Raw genomic sequence first — 23462 nt, forward strand, 5'->3', positions numbered from 1 at the left:
TGTCTACCGCTGGCCCTGTGTGCAGAATTCCCTGTTGAGTTGCACGTATTCACACCTGCATACAGTAAGCGTCTCGAGGGCCGTGTTTCACCCACTGTTTCCCAAGCACCTAACCCAGGGCCTCGCATTCAGTAGGCACTTAATACATATTTGTTGAGCGTATGAGTGCCTGAATAAATCACTAGAAGTAGGCAGTCAAAATCCAGGACTGTACAGCCTAATTAAGAAAATCTGATTACTGTAGACATAGCAAATATCTTAATGGGAAAATGTGGTGATTAGACCTGGGATAACCAAGACTTGGGTTTTGGATGTGCATGGTGAGGGAAGTGCAGCACTCAAGGGCAAGGCCTAGGTTTGTGCACTGGAGAAGGAGGGGAATGTGGGAGGAATAATCAGATTTCCTAGGAAAACCGAGCGGTTCTGTTTTGGACGTCAAGTTTGAGATGAATATTAGCTAGTTCAGGGAAGATTCTAAGTAACAGTTTGATACAGTTGGTCTCCCTGGACCCAGAGAAGCTGCGGGAGGTGGTAGGGGTGGGCCGAATCCCTCCCCACCGCCGGAGCTGGGAGGATGCTGCGCAGGCTACTAAGGGGTAGAAGCAGAGTGGCTTCCTCCTGCAGTCCCTGGGGAGGGCGGGCGGCTTCCCACGAAGACTCACAGCAATCAGTTCGCTGCTGCTTGAGGGAACTCAACAGCCTGCCAGGGCCCACAAGATAAGCGTGGGGCATCTAAGGAAAATAAAACACACCTGTGGGGACCTTCAGCAGGAGAGAGGAGAGCAGCTGGAACGCCAGAATAGGTGGCTCTACTCGAGGACACAGATAACAAACTCTAACTATAGTGATTATGAAATTAGAGCACAAGGGAGGTTAAACCACAGCACACTGAAGACTTTCTGGAAGACAAAGTCCTGTTTTCCGAGTTGAAAAATTCAGTAGCTATGTTAACGGAGATGGCAAGTACAGAGAAGTAAATCAGTGCCTTAGAAGATCACGTGGAAGACAAATTTCAAATATGCAGCAGAAATGAAGAGTTGGAAATTAGGAGGAGAAATAAGATTTTTGGAGGACAGATTCTGGAGGTTTCATATGTAAATAGTAGGCGTTCCAGAACGAGAAAAGTGAACAGATGGAGAAGCAATAAATAAAGAAATAATACAGGAAAATCTTTCTGGGTTTGCCAAATACGTGTGTCTGAAGGTTGAAAAGCTCACTGAGTTCTGGGTGAGACTGACATAAACATATCACAGAGGAGCGGATTGGGAAATGCACAAAGCAGAGGCCTTCACCCGCCCTGGCCCCCTGTGTCCCGGACACGAGCGTCTTCATCTAGGCATGTCAAAACTCTTAACACAGTGTCTTTATCTAGGTGTGTCAAAACTCCTAACACAGGCTGGAGAGGAGCTTGGGGAGAGGTTCCATGGTCCCATCACTGGGGTGATGCCATGATGGGGAATAGGAGGGGGCTTTAGACCACAGGCTGCCAGGAGTGACTGGTGGAGGCTGATATCCAGCCATCCGTCCACAGAAACACACAAAAAGCCAAATCTCAGATGCACGTTGGAGAGGAAGATGTGTTAGGAGCCGGTGTCTTGGTTCAAGCTTAGGCTCGGAGGACTGGGAGCCACGGGCTTATTCCAGACACCCAGGCCTCTTCGTAAACTTGCTTCCAGGTGCGCGGCTGCCTGTGGCCCTGAGTGGCCTGGTAACACATCACAGCACTGCGGGCAACGGGGCTTAAGAGCTGAGCCAGGAGTCCACGTCCCAGCCCATCACGGTTAATGTATCAGGTCAGATGCCAGAGCATCAGTTTGTGTCTTTCCTAATATCAAGGTACCAGGCAGAGCTCTTCGGAACAAAATACGTGGGGACCCCAACAAATTTGTCAGCCAGAGCAGGGCCTTTACCAAAAGCTTAGTACTGCGGACATCCTGAGAGTGATGTAGTTGCTGACTACCTGGGATCCACGTGTTCCTGCAGCCCCAGATGGTTAACGGTATTCAGGAGCAGGAGTGTAACGTTAACTGGGGACAGATAGAGTTAGGTGCTGTGGTGAAAGGATCCCTTGGCTGGGCATTCCCAAGTATCACTGTGGTCTCTGCAGCCGGAAGACTTTGGCCAGCCCAAGGGTGGCCTGTTGTGCTTTTCAGTGAGCTGAGAGCATCAGGGCAGGTCGGGTGAGTAAACGAATACCGACACACAATCTGGCCACACAACACAGACTCAGAGAGCCTGACAGAACAGAGAGGTCATCTGGTCTACCACCCTCCCCCACCTCTTGGACTCAGGTTATAGGGGTCACAGGCATGTTGGCTAATGTACATGTCGGCCCCTACAGTTTAGAAATCACTATCAGGAACATTATCTATTACATCCTTGCAGTAATTCCGTGAGATAGTAGGGGTGGGGATTGCTGTGCACACATTTTACAGATAGGATAATTGGGACTTGAGGCTCTTTTGCTGATGAAGAAAATAAGAAACTGTAAGGATCAGTGGGCCCCAGTTCTTCACTCCTCGTGTGTTGATCCACATCCTTTGACCCTGCGACTGACTGTGCAACTTCCTTTGGACATTGCATGGGTGGAAGTGACCACGAGCCTGTTCTAACGTCAGGCCCCAAGGCCTCCTGGGTTTCCACATTGGCTTCCTCCACCTTTGCTGTGGGAAGATTTCTTGTGTCCTCAGCCTGGGACCCAGAATAAATACATGTGGAGCAGCCCCCAACCTCCTGGCAATCCAGGGTCTGCAGCTGGAAACTGAGCTGCCTCTGCTTCCCTGCTGACCTGTGAGAACAAACGACTATTGTTTTACACTATTGAGAGTTTGTGAGTTTATTTTTGTTATGCAGAATTATTATTATTATTATTTTATTATACTTTAAGTTCTAGGGTACATGTGCACAACGTGCAGGTTTGTTACATATGTATATGGGCCATGTTGGTGTGCTGCACCCATCAACTCGTCATTTACATTAGATATATCTCCTAATGCTATTCCTCCCCCCTACCCCCTCCGCACAATAGGGCCCGGTGTGTGATGATCCCCTTCCTGTGTCCAAGTGATCTCATTGTTCAGTTCCCGCCTATGAGTGAGAACATGCGGTATTTGGTTTTCTGTTCTTGTGATAGGTTGCTGAGGATGATGGTTTCCAGCTGCATCCATGTCCCTACAAAGGACACGAACTCATCCTTTTTTATGGCTGCATAGTATTCCACGGTGTATATGTGCCACATTTTCTTAATCCAGTCATGCAGAATTATTACAGCAATAGCTAACTGAGGCTCTTAGAGACAACATGTCACCTCGCCCCTTGTGTGCAAAGGATTCACCTGAGGTTCCTACTAAAACATTGACTCATTGGGCCCTAGTGGGTTCTCATCGCTAACCCTGGGGAGGGATCTGGAATCCTATTTTGTGTTGGCATCTGTGGTTCTTCGAGGTTGCTTGCCTCCACACTGCAGGGGAAGTACCTGTGTTATTTGTCTCACATTCACCAGTGGCTGGTGAGTATGTGGCACACGTTCAAGAACAGTACATTTGGTAGTTAGAGTCCAAATATTTCCCCCTGTGGCCAGGCTGCAACAGGTGGAGAATGAGTGTGGTGGGGGATTGTGAGTGGGGACCGCCTGAGTACCGAATCTTGGGACCCTCCTCTGTGTGCTGTGAACGGCATAGCTCTAATCTCACAGATTGTTCCAAGAACTCGGTTGATGCTGTTCTCTCAACTGCTTGCAGCTGCAGCTTCTTGGAGTGTGCCGCCCCTCCCTGCACACACACACGCCCGCTCGCTCGTGCACACTCACACACATGCAAGACGGCACTTTTCTTTCTGCAGAGATCAAATTGGCCTCCTTGTTGCTGGTTCAAAGCAGCTGTTTATTTGTTGTTTTCGTGTTTTCAGCTGTTGTGATGAGGTTTGCTTCCTTCTCCTTTAACTGAATTACGTGTCATTTACTCTTCAGCGCAAGCCAGATTGAGCTGGAACCTTCTGTCATGTGGGGCTTCAGATTTCTCCTCCTCCTACAACCCAATTAGTTCAGCACAGCCATCAGGCACTGGGGCCCTGAGGCTCCTCTCATGCTGTTTCTTTGGCTGGGCCTATCGTCCTCCCTCCTCCCTGGGAGCTCAGCTCTGCAGGGAGGACGAGGCAGGAAGCTGAGGTTGCCGACAGAAGCATATTTCTCTCCGAAACTTGTCCTCAGACCCACATTCTGTGGGTGGTGAGGAATTCGAGAACCTAGACCTGATTTGCCTTAGTTTATGGGTCCATTGGTGACATTTAGTTGGACCATGTTAGTGTTTAGTTGAGTAAGTGAGAAAGAGAATAGAAACAGGATTGCCAAAGATGTGGTGATGATACAGACATGGCTGGAGGCAGCGGCGTGGACCAAATGTTTTCAGAACCTTTCTTTTATGTCTTGGGACCCAAGTCCCATCAACACCAACTTGGAGGGGCCAGAGAAGCTAGCCATTGGCACATGTTCATTTTCCTGCGCTGAGCCCTGGACTTCACACCTGCCATTGAGTCATATTTCTGTCTCTCAGCAGGACTGTACCTAGACCATCAGTTGGGTGCAGAGAAATCACTATTGCTTTCATAAATGATTGACTTGCTGTGTGACCACTGGCAATCATTACCCGTCTCTGAGCTGGAATCTTTTTAACTCTGAAATGAGGTGGGTGGGCTGGATGAGCCGGGTCTAAGATTCTTGCTGCTTCTAAATGCCTGTGATTTGCATGCAAGGCTGTGTCTAAACTTAGTTACTTCTTAGTAATTCTGCAGTGAATTAGTTTAGCATTGCTGTGATAAAGAACCTTGATCCTAAGGTAAATTAGGCAGTGCTAGGCTTGATAACATTCAAAGGGAACTGGGCAGACTCTGGAACCAACATCCCTTAGACTTCAGGTTTATTTGGCAGCTGGAGTGCCTGGCGGCGGTGGGATTGGGAGACTGAGAGCTGCAGGGAGGTCATCAGGGCAGGTTTCAGCAACAGGGAAGTCAGCCAGATGGACTGCCAGGGCCGGGGAAAGGTGGGGTAGGCTAAAATCTTGGCAGGTGGGGACAGCTTGGCACAGAGGCACCCAGGAGAAGGTCAGCCTGGCAGGCAGCGGTTGCAGGAAGGCCAGGCACCTGCCATAGGGACTGAAGTTCCTAGTCTGTGGAAAGGTCACAGTAAACGCGAGGAAATGAGTGCTGAGCAGCGAACAGAGACGGGGGCTCCCATGGGAGGATGAGCATGAGCTGCTGCAGGCCCACAGTGTCCACAGCGTATTGGGCCTGCAGGTCCCCCTATCCCCACTATCCCAGCCTCTCATGAGGCAAGAGCATCTCTAGGTGTGCGGACCTCACAGTCCAAGGCAAACCTTCTGAGGGCGAGGCCCAGGCACCTTCCCTTCCCTGGGTGTCTGCTGGCCTGGCGTCCTGCTGGGTGGGGCGGGGCGGGTCCGCCCCCGCATGCTGGGTCAGGTCTGCAGGGGCAGTGGACATTCTCCTCCCCGGCCTCCCCCGCACCCAGCACTTCCACAGGGACAGGGAAGTGTCCTGCTCGGAGCCAGAAGCTCCCTGCACTCTCCTGAGCCCCTCCTAGGTAAATGCAGCTCCTCACAGCAGGATTAACTGATGCAGGAAGATCATATACTTTTCCTTCTTAATTAAAGCTTTATGAAGAAATAAACCCCAAACAGAATTCGGAAGAGAGCGGTGTTATTTCTTAGAGGCAGGAAGCCAGGGCTTTCTCTTTGTATAAGGAAAGGAAGGAGGCACATCCAGGCTGCTGCCCGTGGTGCCCTCCACTCCCTGGGTCTTACGTGGAGCTCAAATGCTGGGGACAGCCTCTCCGGGGGCCTTCAGTGGGTCAAACTCATGTCCAGCCGACTGAGCGGGGCCTTAGGGAGATGAAAAAGCAAATTTCTTCTCTCTGTGGAGCCCGTGGGGCACAGGGAAGGGGCTGCGAAGGAGCCTGTGGCCTTGTGGCCCGCCGCTGTGGGGGAGGGTTCCACGGTTGCTTGGACTCCGGCTGGTGGTGAGGACCTGGGTCCCTCGCAGGATGTTAACCTGTGACACCGTATCGGTTTTGCTGAGGGTCGCTTTACAGCCCGACTCAGAGCACCAGGAGGTTTGCTGTCTGCCTCCCCCTACTCCACGGAGACGCCTTTTCCTCTTGGTGGAGCTACGGGTGCTGCATTTAAAAGGCTCTGTTGACGTCTCATGATTGTATTCATTTCAATAAAATGGATTCCTTCCTTAAACAGGTCACCATTTTCCAAATTTTGGTCTAGAAAACATGGTCACCATAAGTAGAACTCAAAATGCAGGAATTTTCTGGCCCAAGCAGGGCCTTGGCCCTCCCAAGGTGAGGTGGGTGCCCCTAGGTTCGCTCCCTCCTGCTCTGTTTTCGTTCCCAAAGCGAGTCTCAGCCACTCTACCTAGGTCCTCAGCACACGGACATCCAGTGGAGCTTGGATCTGCTGGAATTTGTTTTCAACTGAGTGGTTACTATGAGCCAAGCACTGGAGGCCCAAACAGAGGCAAGATCCAGTCCCTGCCCCACAGGAGCTCCCATCACGTGCAAAAGAGGACTGGAAATGGAGAGACCACGGAAGAGGACTGGAAATGGAGAGACCACGGAAGAGGACCGGAAATGGAGAGACCACGGAAGAGGACCGGAAATGGAGAGACCACGGAAGAGGACCGGAAATGGAGAGACCACGGAAGAGGACCGGAAATGGAGAGACCATGCGATACGGCAACTTTGTGGGAAGAGGCTTCTGAGCACCTGGAACTGAGTCTTCAGGGAGGAGCTATACTGGAGGGGCCTGGGCACAGGAGTCCTATGCAGGGGGAATGGCAGGTGCAAGACCCAGAGACCCAAGGGACATGTCATCTACATTTAACTGTTGTTCAGAGAGCCAGGGGGTGCATCTTCCACCTCTGCTCCTAGTTTCCTAGAAAATAACATTGCAGTGAAAAAACTAACCCACAAGAGTCCCCTGGTTCCAACCCAGAGGCGGCTGCCCAGCTGTGAGAGGCAAAGCCAAACTAGAAAATAGCTGGTCTGCCCGCTGCCCAGTGATGGAGAGCACCCTGGGGAAGGTTAGCGTCATTAGATCAGCAGAGAGTGGCTCCGCTCCCAGGCCAGGCAGCGCCTGCTGGATCCGCTCTGATGACAGGAACTGGGCACTAATTACCATGAAGTCACCCCACATGCAGCCACACAGCAGCTGCAGCCTCCGTGGGATCCGTAGGCAGGTTCTCCTCTCCTCCGTTCTTTAACAATGAGAGTCTTCGCTTGCCTCTTCACGACACTTTGAGTTGATAAAGAATGTTCACGACCACCGATTTCTTATTTGCTGTGGGTATTATTTTTCTCATTTGCTGGTGAAGAAAGGAAGCTTTAAGAGAGGATCAAATTTCCATTGTTAGGAGGTGGGGGAGCCAGGATTTGACACTGTTTTTGGACCATATCTCTTTCTGGTTTATCTCCGTGTCTGGCTTGGGGAAAAAAAAGGAAGAAAATAACACGTATTGACTACCTTCCATGTGTGAGGCACTTTACCTCTGCGAACTCATTTAGTTAATAATACCTATTTTATAAGTGAAGAAGCGGAGGCTCAGGGAAGAAGAACAATGTGCCCAGTGTTGCACAGCTGGTGAGTGGTGAGTGGAGACTGGGCTTCAGGGCTGTCTGACTGCACCTTTCCTCTTCCTACGACATCTCCGCCAGGCTCTCCGCCTGTGGGTTGAGAGTCTATGGAGCTCCCTTAGGTCTGTACAACTAAGCCTTGCAGGGCGGTCTGTGATTCTGTTTCCTTCATCCAGCACTGTACTTGGTGAGCCCTCTGCATTGTCTTGTCTGCTTGGGTGCATGGGGGCCTCAGAATTAGAATTCACCTCTGCAGCAGTGAGGACCCTTTCCCCGGACGTCCCCACGGGCCTGCCGCTAGGCTTTGTCAGGGCGTGCAGACTCACCTGAAAGGCCACCGGCCTCCCTGTGGCGTCCATGGCCAGGGCCTTGTTATCCAGCCTTGATCCCAGAGACCCGAAGCCAGCAGGAGACCCTTTCGACTCCTCCCTCTTTCTCCAGCTTGTACTTCAGTGTCAGGAAAAAGCCCCAGGAAGCCGATCCAATGTCTTGACAGGTGTCTCATCTCCTGCAAGTCCAGATATTCGGTTTGACCTTAGAGCCACAGAGAGCAATGCAGAACTCAGATTGTGAATTATATAACTGGAGTTATACAACTGGGCCAGTGAATGAGGCCTCCCAGAATCTGCTAGTCAGTAAGCAAATGCAGACATGATAGTTGGCAGATTGGCTGGTGAAAACTCAGAGAAAAAAGGGATTTCAGGACCACCTGGTTTAAACTCTTCACCTGACAAATGCGAAACAGGCCTGGAGAGGGGAGGGGGTGCTTCGGGGTGTGCCAGTGACGCACGGCAGGCTGAGATTAGGGTTCGTGTGTATGGGTGTCTTTCTTTCTTTATTTTTAAAAATTATGCCAGAATGTTGCTACTCCCTACATCTTGCTTCTCATCTTCATTTTGGCCCAATTTACCAAATTAATTCAGATCAAAATGTTCACTCGGATTGTAAATTAGCTGAATAATTGCTGTATGGATCTCATCCTCGCGGCTCTGTCAGAGAACCCCACAGCTTCAGGGAGCCCTCAAAGCCAGCATGGGCATAAAAACCCTGCTGGGAAGGCAAGGCCGAGTGCTCCCCCGTGACCCACATGTCCCACCCGGACACCACTCAGCACATGCGGGGAGAGCCTGAATCACAGCAGGAAAGGAGAAAACTGGAGATTGTGAAGATGTTGGTTCTTCCAACACTAACTTAGAAGTTTAACTTTTCCTTAAACTGGTTTTTTTTTTTTTTTTTTGGAGGACGAAAAGACTTGAAAAAATAAATTTTAAGTTTATCTAAAAAATATATAGGTGAAAATAGCCAAGAATTATGACAGAGGACTTGAATGAGGCGACTTGCTTAAACATATGGCAGAACGTATCATAAATAATTACTGACCATGATGGTGCCACTATTCAGAGAGGTGGGAGGTCTATTGAGGGTCACCCAAATAACCACCCTTTATACAGGCAGGATGGCAGCTCAGTGGGAGGGAGGGGTCCCTGAATACGTACCAGTAGAAAAAATGGCTTTTTCTTTGCGAAAAAATAGACAGTTTAGGACCCAAATTCATACCACAAAGCAAAGGGGACATAGGGGGAAAAAACATATTAAAATTAGAAGAGAAAATTTAAGTCAATGCTTGCCTCTAGGTGTAAAGGACATTCTAGGCATGAAAGTGATGGAATGATTAGTGATATTGAGCATATTTTCATATCCTTGTTGGCTGTGCGTATGGCTTCTTTTGAGAAGTGTCTCTTCATGTCCTTTGCCCGTTTTTAAATGGGGTTGCTTGTTTTTTGCTTGTTAATTTGTTTAAGCTCCTTGTGACTTCTGGATATTTATTTACAACAGATTTGGCTATATATTTTTAAAAAACGTCAGCACATCAAAAGGATCCTACAATGAAAAGGCAAAGGTTACAACTATCAAAGACAAATAATAAATTATGTGAAGGGTTCTTACTTATATTCATAAGAGAAACATTAAGGGCCTGCTATAGTTTGGGTGTTTGACCTCTCCAAATCTCATGTTGAAATTTAATCTGTACTGTGGGGGTCTTGGGAGGTGGGGCCCAGTGAAAGGTGTTTGAGTCAGGAGGGCAGATTCCTCATAAATAGATTGTAGCCCTCCCTGGGTCAAGTGAGTCATCCCCCTGTTAGTTCCTGGCAGAGCTGGTTGTTAGGAAGAGCCTGGTACCTACCCTGTCTCTTTTGCCTCCTCTCTCTCCACGTGATCCCTATACTCCAGTTCCCCTGCACCCCAGTTCCCCTTCACCTCTGCCATGAGTGGGAGCAGCCTGAGGCCCTCTCCAGATGCCCGATCTTCCAGCCCGCAGAACCCTAAGCCAAATAAGCCTATTGTATTTTCAAATTACCCAGTCTCAGGTATTCCTTTATAGCAACACAAAGTGGACTACGACAGACCTCAATAGGAAAATGGACAAAAGATTATATATATATATATAAAATTTGAAATGCCAAGGACTAAGAAACATAGTAAAAAGGTTAATTGTTTCCAGAAACAAATGTGTTAAAAATGAGAAACTATTGTTACGTACCATATGAGCAAAGGTTTAAAAGATGTAATTCGTTTCAAAGCGTTGAGGACTACTAGTAGTCTTCTCAAATGTCAATTGCTGATGGAAGAATAAATCACTCCTTTAACTAAAACATGATGAATACACATGTTGAAGCCTTTATATATGTTCATGTTCAGACAATTGGATTAAATAATTCTCCTATGTTTTTGAGATTCATCTACAAGAATGTTTATCACCGTGTTATTTATAATGGCAGTATGTTGAAAACAATCCAAATGTTCATGCCTTCTTTAAATCATTTATTCCATAAATGCCAAGATCTGTTATGTTCTAAACACTGCGTTAGACGCTGGGGACACACTGGTGAGTAAAATGTGTGTGGTTCCTGTTCTTCATGGAATTCATAGTTTAGTGGGAAATACAGTAATAAATGAATTAACAAACAAGAATTGTCTAAGAACTATGGTTGAACAATGGTATTATTGTTCAGTATGTTCCATCATGCTATATCCTTATAATAAAATACTATGGGACCATTAAAAGTGATGTCTATAAAGAATGACATCTATCCATCCATCTGTCCCTTCATCCATCCAACAAATACTTATTGAATACTGAATATGCACCAAGAACTAGGGCAGGCATAGAGGATGCAATTGTCAAAACAAACACAGCCCTCACATAAGCAGGAAATCATGATCCTGTTGCTAAGGACTGTGATGGAAGTGACAGATTTAATCCAAGATTAAACTCCTAACTCTGTGGTCACGGTCCCAACGTGTCCTAAAATTTGGCCTTCATTGACCTTGTCCTCTTCTGGAATATGCTTCCCTTTCCGCAGGTTACTCCTTATGACCTCCCCTTCTTCGTGTAGTCTTTCCTGATCACCCAGTTCAAACAGGCGTTCTTCTCCAAATTTTCTGGCATTTACCATCAGAAACACTCATTTGGCATTTATCACATTTTGTCCTTTATGGCCAGTTATTTGTTACTGTGTTTGCAATGCCCCTCGCAATGCGATGATAATACTGTCCTCTTCCCTTAGAACACTCTCTTCTCCCCTTTCCAGCTGTCCAACTCCTACTGAACACTCCCAGGCACAGCTCAGTAGTCACGCCCTTCCCTGGGCACCCACAATGGCTTTTTGTGCGTCATAATTTGAGTCAATAAACCAGAATGTATTCCCTATAAGGCTAGAAAATCTATCTGCCTTGTCTTAGCATCTCTGGAGGTGTCTAGCTCAGTGCTGGAGTCAAATAGGTGATGCCATCAGATGTGGAGTCCATGAGTGGATAAGTAGGAATGAATTGAGGGCATTTTGAGGATGGCTTTAATGTGTTATAGATTATAGGTTGGCCGTGCTATGCTGTTTTTTCTCATATTGCATACAGAGTACTATGCACGTAGCAGGTGCCTAATATAAATTGCTTTATTAATTGTGATATATGTAATGATAACTTTATTATTAACATTATTGTTCAATACTGCCATCCCTACAAGGAATCTGTCACAAAGAAGCAGGGGCTTGGTCCATTTCCCTCTCACCCTTAGGGAGGAGAACTTCCTTCTGGGGCCGTGTCTGTCCAGAGAAGACCCTTGTCTGCATCTGGGGACAGGGCTCCTGACTTGTGTGCAGACTCGGTCCCCAGGCAGGTGCCTTCACGACACGCCTCGCAGGAGGGGTGACCCCCACCCAGGACGTCACTCTGTGTGGGAGCCGCAGGTGGGAGGGCAGAGGCCTGGGTCTTCCTGCAGTCTGTGCACGTGGATGGCACATGTACCTGTGGCCCGTGGGGACATACTGGAGCAGCAGTCAGATACCTGAATAGTCCTAGAGGGTGGAGAGCCCGTTACTAAGGGGAATGATTATTTTCCTGTCCGACGTACCTGCTAAGGCAGGAGTCTGAACTCGGGACCTGTTATCAGCGTAGGTGGTTTCTGCCGGCTCTTTCACAGGAAGCCGCGGCCTCTCTTTCCCTCCTCCTGCCGAGCGGCGCTGTCTGCACCCCACAGTACCTCCTCCAAGCATCTCAGCAAGGACAAAAAAAAGGCGCAACAAAACAAAACCCAAATATCCGACTCAGCAGAGCTGCGCTGTCCAACTGGCTGTACATATCCTGACGATTTTGGTCCCTCATCTTTTCCCCCTGAGTAAAGCTGTTCTTTTGATCCCAGCAACTCTGAGAGCAGCACGGCACTGAGATAACGTTTTATAAAAGTTGCTGGGCATCATAGCCAGAGAGGTCCGGCCTCTAAGACAGAAATTCTGCTGAGACAACGTCTCCCAGGCTTTCTCTTCCATCCTGGGTGCATGGAGCTTGGCTCCTGTGCCTGGTCAGAGGCAGTGAATGAGGTGGGTACAGGTGCCTGGGGTTCCCAGGGTGGTCCCTGGGTGAGACCTGGCTGGTGGTCCCAGCCCGTTCCACTCCTGGGAAGGTTTTGGGTCACACCATTGTGATGTAGAAAAACCCTGGCTGGGGGAGGCGGGCACGGTGACTCACACCTGTAATTCCAGCACTTTGGGAGGCCAAGGTTGGTGGATCACCTGAGGTCAGGAGTTCAAAACCAGCCTGGCCAACATGGCAAAGCCCCACCTCTACTAAAAATAAAAAAATTAGCCGGGCACAGTGGTGGGTGTCTGTAATCCCAGCTACTTGGGAGGCTGAGGCAGGAGAATCACTTGAACCTAGGAGGCGGAGGTTGCCGTGAGCCAAGATCACGCACTCTGGCCCGGGCAACAGAGCAAGATTCTGTCTCAACAACAACAACAAAAACAAAAAACAAAACAAAACCCTGGGGGTATATCTGAGGCCACCAGAAAGGGGCTCGGTGAAGGGATGAGACAGAGTGGGAGACGGCAGTGCCTGGGTGATGGGAGAGAGCAGGGGAGGGGGATTAGGGGAACTGCTGCTGATTTCATAGGGAAGCAGCTGGGACGGGGCGGTGGAGTGAGAACTAGGATTGTCCCATACACAATACAATTGCATATTGGACACACAGCCCGTACCATTCCTTATTCTATGAAATCCACCGTCCTGGAGGGTGAAGTTGAAAGGCTGATGACATGAAGTCCATCTGGGATCGGGCATGATTCTGGGTGCCAAATGGAGCACAGGTCCCTCCCTTCCCAGGGGGCCAGGCTGGCTCCTCAGCCAGGCTCAAGGTGTAGGGCGCTGGCCTTTGTTGGCCCTCACTGGGACCTGGCTGTCCCTGAGTGGGCGGACTTCTGAAGCCTAACTCTTCTGGATCCCTTTGGCTGCATCCTCTGTTCCTGGGCCACGTCCGTCTTTCAAAGGCTTCAACCTCTCACAGATCTGGTCTAGATCACGGACTTGCCCCATATGTCTTGACAGCTCCCCGAGCCTGTCTGAGCTTTTATTCCCTTACCTGTTTAATGAGAGTGCTGTGTGAGGGTCCACCGGGTAATTTGAGTGATGCCCTTGCCATCTCTGTCCCCTGCGGGTCATTCTGCCCAAAGGGGTGCATAGCGTCAGGACCACCAACTCCTCCCAGAGCACTGAGGTCCCTGCTGCCTGGTTAGTGGGTCCCAGGGAAGCCAAGTGCATTTGGAACGGTATTCCCATCTTGCACTTTCGGGACCCCCTCTGTGGTTCTGAGAGGAGGAAACAGCTCTAACCTTGGTGATCTCGACTGTGCTGGGCCCTGGGTTGTGAGGCAAATGGAGTGCAGAGGCCCTGGGGGAGGACGCGTCCCTCGCCACAGTCACTGCCCAGTGCAGTGGGCAGGGAATTTCCCAGGGTGCACTGGGCCAAGGGGCCGGACTCTGAAGTCCGCGGGGTTGAGGTCTCCACGCCAACCAGGTGACGGCAGCCGCCTCGCCTCGCCCAGACAAGAAAGCTCGATCTAATCTCACTCTGAACTTTTCCCAAGGCTTTTGCTGTGCTTTGCTGTAGCTCCAAAGCTGCATTAGCGAGCACCAGGCTCCTTTATAAATGGTCTGTGACCCCAGAGGTCTGCTCGCCGACGGAGCTGTCTATTTTAGGGATCGTGGGTGGAGGGGGCATCTCAGAGGCTTCTGGAAAATTCCTGATGGGATTGTGTCTGTGTCCTGTCTCAGCCCTCCAGTCGACAGATCAGACAGCTTGTACTCACAGGCCGAGGACGCGTGGAAAGAGACTCAGTCTTCTAGATGGTGGTAGCAGCCACGGCCTTCTGTCCTCTGGATCCTCGCAAGCCTGGATGAACTCAAGATCTGACTCAGTGGCACAGTGAGGGGACCTTCGAGGCCTCAGTGACCATCCTTGGACTTCACCTCTCATGACTTTCAGGCAGAGAGGCCCTCCCATGCCCACAATAGGCCGAGCCCAGCCTTCCTCGGGATTTGCCTCCAGGCCTGACTTTTACTTCCCTTTCTAAGTGGTGAGTAGCTTGGTGATGGTGGATGAGAAGGAACCAGAGACAAAACCTGCCTCGCAGGCAGAGCTGTCACAGTCCTCAAAAGACCAAAGTCACAAGGGCCTGCGGGTGCCTGCACGGCTGCCCAGAGGGGGTGATGCCAGCCCCAGGCCCATTGCCTTTGCAGGCTGGGGTCCTGCAGTGCTGGGTGGGAGGGGGCGGCTCTGTCCACGTGTGAAAAGCCCAGGGGGGCTGTAGCTTGCAGCAGACGGCAGTTCTCAGTTTGCCTGTTACTCCTTTCTGTCTTCAGTGGGGGTCGGGAGGCGGCAGCCCCAAAGATCTCTCCTTACCACCTTGTCTTTTCCATGGAGGTTCCCACGCAACGCTTGTCCCTGTCCCTGAGATTTCAGACCTTTCCACAGCGCAAAGCCTCCTGCCTTGAGACTACTGCAGTGAGCAAGGTGAACCCCATCCCCAAGCTAAGGCAAGAATGCTGGCCTCTTCCGTCGCTCCTAAGTTCCAGGCTGACCTCTTCCTTCAACTCAACAGATCCAAAATGAAACCCGGCGTCTTTAGCTCACCCTCGTCCCCCGCTGCCCCTGCCAGGGTCTTGGCCACCCTGATCCAGGCCCCCTGGTCACACCTCCAGGCCTGGCAATAATATTACCTGGACTCCTTGAAGACTCCAACCAGATTAATCATCCCAGAGCTCTGCTTTGATAATATCACTTTTATAGACACATAAAAAGAAGCATCGAGGCAGCCAGTCATGCTAAATCTTAACCATCTTTACAGAATTTTTAGTGCAGCCCATCAAAATTGTCACCAGCCCTGAAGGTTCCACGTTTATGGTGTCCATGATAACACCTCCTATGCTGGAGGCAGCAGCACTTGGAGATGGTGCAGAGCTGGCACTGCAGGAGGTGTCCTCGCCAGGCCTGATCTCACAGCCAGGCCTGCTTCTCCTGGTTCCACACAGAGCCCATGGTCACCTCCTGCGACTCCCACCCCAGAGGCGTAAGTGAGCAGTCTCTGGGTACCACCGGCACTCCTCTGCGAGGTGACAGATGGCAGCTTTAAAGATGTTGGGCCGTTGGGCATTACCTTTTCAGTGGCTGGGTGTCCTTGGCGGGGCTGGCATGGGCAGGCTGGTCGGCTTCAGCAGCGGCTGTGGGCCAAACAGCTTGGGAGCAGTTGTGTCAAGGTGGAGATTGGACTAGAGGGGAACAGGAAGTGGGACCAGCAGTTCTGATTCACGGGGCTTGCGTTATGGGTGGTTGTTTTCTGTGAAAGCCCCATTGATGTCACAGTGACGTGTGGTAATAATGAAAAAGACAACGCTTGTAAAGACACAGAGGCAGTGAGGAATGAAAACAATTTGGTGAGCTTTGTGGAGCTGGACTCCCTGAGTTCAAAACCCAGCTTCAACACTGACTGGCTGTGTGACCGCCCGACCTCGTCTCCATCTCCCCGGGAAGCCTTCCCTGACTGCCTCAGTGTGCTGTCAGCTCGGTGTCTTCTGGTCTCCCGGGACTGACCTGCTGGGCCGTGTACTTGGTGTTCTGTGCATGGCTTCTGTGGCTGTGTATACGGTGACGTGCATAGCACGTGTTTCCCCAACGAGTTTGTAATCTCTGCGTGCACAGACTTGATTTAAATTTCTTCCTGACCCTGCGGTGCTCTGGGAAGCCGTCTGATTGTTGCGATTTTGCTCCTGTGGCCTGTGCTAGCCGCCTGGTTGGCAGTTGGGACTGAAGGATACTCATCCACTTGCCTGACCACAAGCCTGGCACCGGCCCTGCCTTTGTTCGCCCACGAGTCCCTTTGAAGGCGACCCATTCGTGGTGGGAGGCGTAGAGTCCAGCAGGGCTCTTGTACCTTTTGCCCTCCTGAATCCTGGAGGAAGAGCTGGCTTCCTCATCCGTACAGAGGGAAAAACAAATGAGCAGTTGCCTTGGGCAGAGTCCACAGTCCAGCCTGCTTGGCTGCTGGCAGGGAGGTGCCAACTACAGAAGGCATGGGCCCTTCCACGTGTGGACTTGGCCCCTAGGCAGTGTGATCTGTGGCCTCCTTACCAATGGTGAGGAGTGGAGAAGAGTCTCTCTCTGCTGTGTATGGCAGCCTCAGCCCACACAGGATGCTGGCATTTCTGTGCTATTAAATAATTAACTTGGTACTACATGGAGTAAAACATGCATTGGTCTGGTAAAAGGCCTCAATTAATTGCTTTTGTGTTAGCTGTGTACTGTGTCTCCAGGAGGAGATAAGAGGTGGGAACGTGGGTTTTGAAGCCAAGCTGAGAGACAAGTACCCTCACAAAAGGTGGTAAGTCCCCCTCTTCCCATGCAGTTGGGTCTGTTCAGTGGAGCAGCACAGAGGTGGCAGCCACCGCCGGTTTTGTCTCTGGTCATCTTTGGGGGAGTAAGGAGGGGGACATGAGATCCTGCTCCCTGCTGATAGGTGGTGTGTGACTGGCTGCCTCGGATGGGCCGACCCAGGCTGTGACAGGTGGTGGCAACATTGGGCTGCTTTTCTGCCACTGCTCTTGGAAAACGCTCTGAGTCATCACACGCCTGCCTTCTGCACCTTCCGGAGGCGGCCTCTGCTGACTGCACGTGGCTGTCAAGGCTGGGGACATTCATGGGGCCTGCAATGCCGCCTAACACACGCAGTGACCGGGAAGTGTTGTCTCGTGGTAGCTTGCACTGTGTGGATTGGTGCCCACCCCACCATGCTGCCCTCATGTGGTGTCGTGTCCACCTCCCCACAGGATGTCCCATCCTCCAGGGCAGAGACTGCTTGATTCTTGTGTTTCCTGCCGGAGCTCAGGGTCCAGGGCCCCTGCCGCTCGCCAGGACTGTGCTGAGCTCCTGCAGGTGGGGACGCAGCAGTCCTGAGAGTAGGCACTTAACAATAATTTCAAATAAATGGACGTTCTCAGATGTGACTGGGCGCCCCTTTGGTTTTAGGGACCATTGTGGGCAGTGGAGTTACAGTGAGACCAAGACACACCAAAGCTCCCTCATGGAGCTTAGATTTTGGTGAGAGGAGATGTACAGTAAACAAATACAAAAGGAAGAGGCCCAGGGTCCTGGGGTGGTGATCAGCAAAGGACAATAGAACCAGAGGGCAGGAAATGCCAGGGCGTGGGGGATTGGATGAAGCTGCCATTTCTTTTTAATTTTTAATTTCTGTGGGTACACAGTGGGTATAGATATTTGCGGGGTATGTGGGGTATTTTGATACTGGCGTACAATGGGTAATAACCACATCAGGGTGAGGAGGGGTGTCCATCCCCCGCAAGCGCTTTTCCTTTGTGTTACAGGGAGCTGCAGTTTTAAGAAGGGTGGTCAGGGAAGCTGTGACTGAGAAGGTGACGTTTAGGCCAAGGCTGGGAGGAGGAGAGGGCTGGCTATGCGCTGATGTGAGAGGAGGCCTTCCACACAGGTTCGGGAGTCACAGGAGGCCCCTGTGGCTGGAACTCAGCCTGTGCGGCAGAGGGGTAGATGTTAAGATCAAAGAGGTGACTGCAGCCAGATCGTGTGGGGCTCATCAGGATGTTAGCTTTTCTTGGATATGAAACCACTGGGTGGTTTGGAGTCTCTGGAACTGTGTCATGGGGGACAGAATAGTGGCCCCTGGACCCTGAGAGTGGGCACCCACGTGATTAAGTCATGGATCTTGAGATGGGAGATACACCTGGATTATGGGGAGGTCCACATCTAAATACAAGTGTCCTTATAAGAGGGAGGCGGGAGGGTGAGAGTTGAAGAGGGAGGTGTAAGGATGGAGGCGGAGGGCAGAGGTCAGAGAGACACCTGACAACGCTACACTGCCAGCTTTGAAGATGGAGAAGGGCCACCAGCCAAGGAACGTGGGCACCTCTGGAGGCTGGAAGAGGCAAGGACATGATTCTCCCTGAGGACCTCCAGCAGGGAGGTCAGCCCTGCCCATCCATTTTGACTTCTGACCTCTTGAACTGTAAGATGATAAGTCTGTGTTGTTTTTGACATCAAGTTTGTGATAATTTGTTACAGCAGCAATAGACGGTGAATACAGGTACCAGGAATGAGGCTTCACAGCTCCCAGGGCATCTCTGAGTCATTTGGGTGTGAGATTCTACTGGATAGAACAGAGCCAGGGAGGGGGAAGCCTGGCTTCCACTCAGCACTTGGAGGTGGGTAATGGAGAGAGTGAGGCTGCTATGCGAGCTGCCTTTGGAAATGAGTCCATCGAGTTCCAGCGGCTGACCCTGGACCAGGAGTCCACCTGGGGCACCTGGGTTGAAGCACCTGTCACCTCTATATGTAAGCAGACTGCATCATGCAGGTGATGGTCCCACCCAGGGCACAGCACTTCTCTTACAGATTTTGCCCAGATCAGTCATTTGAGGTATTTGCATTTCCTGGACCATCCCTGGATGACAGTAGAGAAGGTGACCAGGAGCCAGGCAGGTGTTGGTGGCTGGAGGTTAGGCACAGGGTGGATGAACCTCTAATGGAGCATTCAGCATTATCTAAGGGGGTAGAGGGCTTTTCCTCTAGGGAGGTTGGGGTGAGGCATGTGGCTCCTCAGGTGTTCTCCACATTCTAGATGTTACCATCCTTCTGAGGGCTCAGAGGAGAATCAAAGAGAAGAGCCAGGGACTGGAACGTTGGGGCCTCTGGCTAAATTCAAAGAACTGGATGTTCAACTTGAAGAGTTGGTTCTCCTCATTCCTCTTCCACATGGCCTGGACTCACCTGCTCAGTAGTGTCAACTCTACGTTTGGTGGCTTCTTTAAAGTAGACCTTATGCTGTCTTCTTCCAGTCAACCCTAAGTTCATCCTCCACATAGGCTTTCCAATCTCCCCTCCTTCCAGAAGCCTTCCAAACCTGATCAAATGAAGATCAACAGCCTCCCTGGTCCCATTGTTGGGGAATTCTGATGGGTATGTGTCCATTACTCTCCACACTCAGTGTGTTTTTTTCCAATATGGTTTTGATATTAAAAGTACCTTTATAACGTTACTTTGCCCAATGATGGACTAACTCCCCATGACCTGCTGATTTCATTTTTTTTTTCCAAATGAGTGACCTTTAACAATGTATTTAACAGAGCCATTGGTTTCAATATGTTCCTAGAAGGCCTTCCATCCACCCATCCACCCATCCATCCATCCATCCATCCATCCGTCTATATATCCATCCATTTATCTATCTTTTCATCCATCTATCCATCCATCCACTCACTAACCCATCTATCCATCCATCCATCCATCCATCCATCCATCCATCCATCCTTCCACCCATCCATTCATCCATCCATCCATCCACCCACTCATCCATCCATCCATCCATCCATCCATCCATCCATCCATCCATCCTTCCACCCATCCATCCATCCATCCATCCACCCACTCATCCATCCATCCATCCATCCATCCACCCACTCATCCATCCATCCATTCATCCATCCATCTGTATATCCATTCATTTATCTTTTCATCCATCTATCCATCCATCCACTCATCAACCCATCCATCCATCCACTCATCTCTCCATCCATTCATCCATCCATCCATCTTTCCTTCCTTTCTTCCAATATTTACTGAGCTCCCACTACACGCCAGGATGTGTTCTTAACGCCAGGGACACAGCCTTGAACAATGCAGGTATAGTTTCTGTTCTCAAGGGGATAGCATTCTAGTGATTTTGATGCCATGGTACCAACCAGAATTTAAGTTAAATATTTTGGATGTTGATTACCTCAGAAACTGAAAATGTCAAGTCTACCAGGAGCCTTAAAGGTCATCTAGTAAAACCCCTGCCTTTTACAAGTGAGGAGGCTGAGGCCAGAAAAGAAACACCGGGTGGCCAGGGTTCCCCTGGCTGGACAGTGGCCCAAACAAGATGGAGCCCAAGTCTCTGATGGGAGCATTTCCCATTGCATGGGGCAGACCCCCCAACCTGTGATTCCGGGTGTACACTTGGCATCTATGGATGGATGCTTTATAAGGCTGATGTGTACACACCGAGGTCACAGCAGGAAAAAGGAATACGGAGACATTTCGGGTGACTGACGTCTGGGTGAGAGGGAGCACTTCTAAAACAGAAATCCTGTATACGGGAGGAACACATGGTAATGTCTCGGGTCGGGGGTGTCTGCAGAAGCCTGGGAGGATTGTCCCAAGGGGGAAGAGCAGGTAGGTACACGCAGCTGGCTCTGCAACGTTCACCTGGATTGCATGTGAACCCCCAATCCAGGCTCCCAGGCAAGGTCAACACACCCTACATGCCTGTGTCCCCACCCAAGCTGGCTGGCCTACACCACCCTGACTGCACCCCAGGGTTGTGCCCCTGTAGCCCCTGCTTTTCCCGCAGTGCTGCTCCCACCTGGGGGCTGCTCCTCACACGCAGGCTCTCCTGGGAAGGCTGCTGGATCGCAGCTGCCCTGGCTCCCCACATACACATCATCTTTTATTCATTTCTCTCTGATTCCACAGAGCTTCCCAAGCTTGCTGCTTTTCATGTCGTGGCATGCACAGAAAATAATATCCGAGGGTCGCACTGTAGCAGAGTGGAGGGGACTTGGGTTTCTGTGTGGGACGTGGTCAAAATATTCATTACGTTTTCTTACATTACTTAAGGTTGATGAAAAATTTTAAAGCACACAGTTTAAAAAAGATATTAAAAATAAATTTGTGTGAGAGTTCTAGAAATCCATAAAATTATTTAAATGAGAAAATTGAGGGCTTTCCTGAGCATAACTTTTTTCATGTATCAGTTTTGATGCTTAAAAAATGCCTACAATGCAATTTATGCCTCACACTTAGTGATAATTTTTTCAATTTCCTGATAGGCACCATTGACTAGAGACTTTGTTCACACAAGTAGGTGATAAAAGTTTTGAAACCATTTTTTTTAAAACGACCATTCAGACATTTATGACAGTTGAATTTATATTTAAGGTTTTAAACAGTTCTTCCTTTTCTTTTGCCCACAAAAGTAATGTCAAAATTTATTTGTAATGGATTTCTTATTGGACTTTTTTATATCAAGTATTTTGAAATAATGAATGCGTCTGCACTGTGAGGGCAGTGAGTGTGCTCCCTGCTGCCAGCTCAGATAGCACCAAAGGGCACATCGGACAGACACAAGCAGACAGATGGACCCAGGCTGTGGGTAGGGAGACTAGGGCCTCTGTTTACAGCTGCACCTGTCAGAATCCCCGTCAGCCCCGCTCACAGCTGGGTCCTGGGTCCTCGGGTCCTTGGTCCTTGGTCCTGGGTCCTTGGGTCCTTGGTGCTGGCACAGACTCCTCCTATGTTGACCAGGGGCCCGGCTGCTGGAGAGGTGTGGTGGCGGCAGAGCACCCCCTTGGCCACACGTATAGTGCTGGTCCCCTTGTGCCGCAGTGAGCTGAGCCACCCTGAGATGCCACCGTGGGGCCGCTAGGACTGCAGGTGCTGACCAGGTCCTCTATCCTCAGGGCTGGTGGCCGACGTGCCCTGGCCCTCTGACCTGCGCCAGCTCCCAGTTGGGAAGCTGTCCTTAGTGTGTCACTCACAGGCGTCTCCACAGCCTCCTCCCATCGCCGAACCCTCCGGCACTTCCCCGACCTGCTACATCTTTGAGCAGATAACATTTTTCTCTTAGTCATCTGCAAAAGTTGAGATTATTCAGTAGAACCTCCATTTCTCTTCTTTTATATCTCAAATTCTCTATTCCTCACTTCCCTCCCCTCCCTTTCTTTCCTTCCATTTTCATTTGCAGGTATTTGTGCACCACCCCGTGTTTGGTGGTGGGTGTGGGTGTTGTGGATGAAGAACAGGACAGATCTCTTCTGGGGACTGCAGAGCCTGGTGTGGGAGGCAGCTGGGACTCAGCAGGCCCCCCTTATGTAGGTCCTCTCTCCAGCACCTCCCACAATCACTGCCCCGCATCTCTCCTCTGACACACTGCCTGGGTCCCTGTTGTCTGTACAGTCTCTGTTGCCCCCTTTTATTACTTTGCTGCTGCTCCCTCTAATTCACTGCCTGGGTTCCTGGTGCTCCCCGTGGGCCTCCTTGCCCACTCAGCCTTCAACTTGTCACTGTCTGGATCCCGCACTCCCCACAAAACAGAAATTGCCTTCTCAAAGGTCACCAGAGACAGAAATGCCAACTCTACTGCATGTCAGCGGCCCTCCTCTCCCTCAGCCTCTCTGTGACTGCACCCTGATGGTGGCCTTTATTCTCGCCACCTTCCTCCCTGTCTTGGGGACACCACCTTCTCCCGGCATCCTCCTGCCTCGCTGGAGTTTCTTTTCACCACTGTGGGAGAGACAGGCCTTGAGAAGCAAAGGTCACTGTGGTGGGAGTGCAGGCCTGGGCCAGGCAAACGCCGGCTCCAAGCTTTCCACACACCAGGATTGCGGGACGTCTGTGTCACTGTCAATCTTTGGGTCCCCTTTGGTTTTCACCTCTCAGTGTTACTGGCAGTGAGCACCCTCAGGCAGCAGAAACGTGCTTCGTGTTTGTTTAAGAAGCAGGAGGGAACAGGTGAGGGGCCAGATCCTGTTCTCCGGGTCAGTCATTTGGATCAAACTTGAATCTCCAGAGGCAGCTCACAGCATGGGCTGTCCCTAGAGTCTCCGAGGTCGAGAAGCCACACTCGTCCGTCTGGCACTCCGAGGCCCTCTTGGAAGAGGCCTTGTCTGCACCAGAGCAACCCTCCCTCTCCCGTCTGATAAAGGAGGCTCCGCAGAGCCCCTCTATTCGGCCCTGTGCTCCCGCTCTGACATCCCCTCATCCCAATGGTTTGAGCCTTCACTTCTCTGCAGTTGGAATCCAAATCTGTAACACTCTAGCCCTTGTCTTACCTCGGTTTTTCCCAAAAAGGGCCCAAGAGAAGGGCTTGGCAACAATCCATGTATTTGGACACCGATACCGTGCAACTGGAGTGAGGGCCCAG

General features: G+C 50.5%; 1 long non-coding RNA gene across 1 annotated transcript in view; it reads left to right on the plus strand.

Annotated features, from left to right (window-relative positions):
• Positions 1–6952: 6952 nt before the first annotated feature.
• Positions 6953–23462, plus strand: part of LOC119626487 (uncharacterized) — a 39866-nt gene continuing 23356 nt past the window's right edge. The window contains exon 1 of the long non-coding RNA XR_012095061.1: positions 6953–14552. This is a non-coding gene — a long non-coding RNA (uncharacterized lncRNA). The remainder of the gene's footprint in view (positions 14553–23462) is intronic.

Source organism: Chlorocebus sabaeus, chromosome 1, assembly GCF_047675955.1.
Source record: "Chlorocebus sabaeus isolate Y175 chromosome 1, mChlSab1.0.hap1, whole genome shotgun sequence".
NCBI classification, from domain to species: domain Eukaryota; kingdom Metazoa; phylum Chordata; class Mammalia; order Primates; family Cercopithecidae; genus Chlorocebus; species Chlorocebus sabaeus.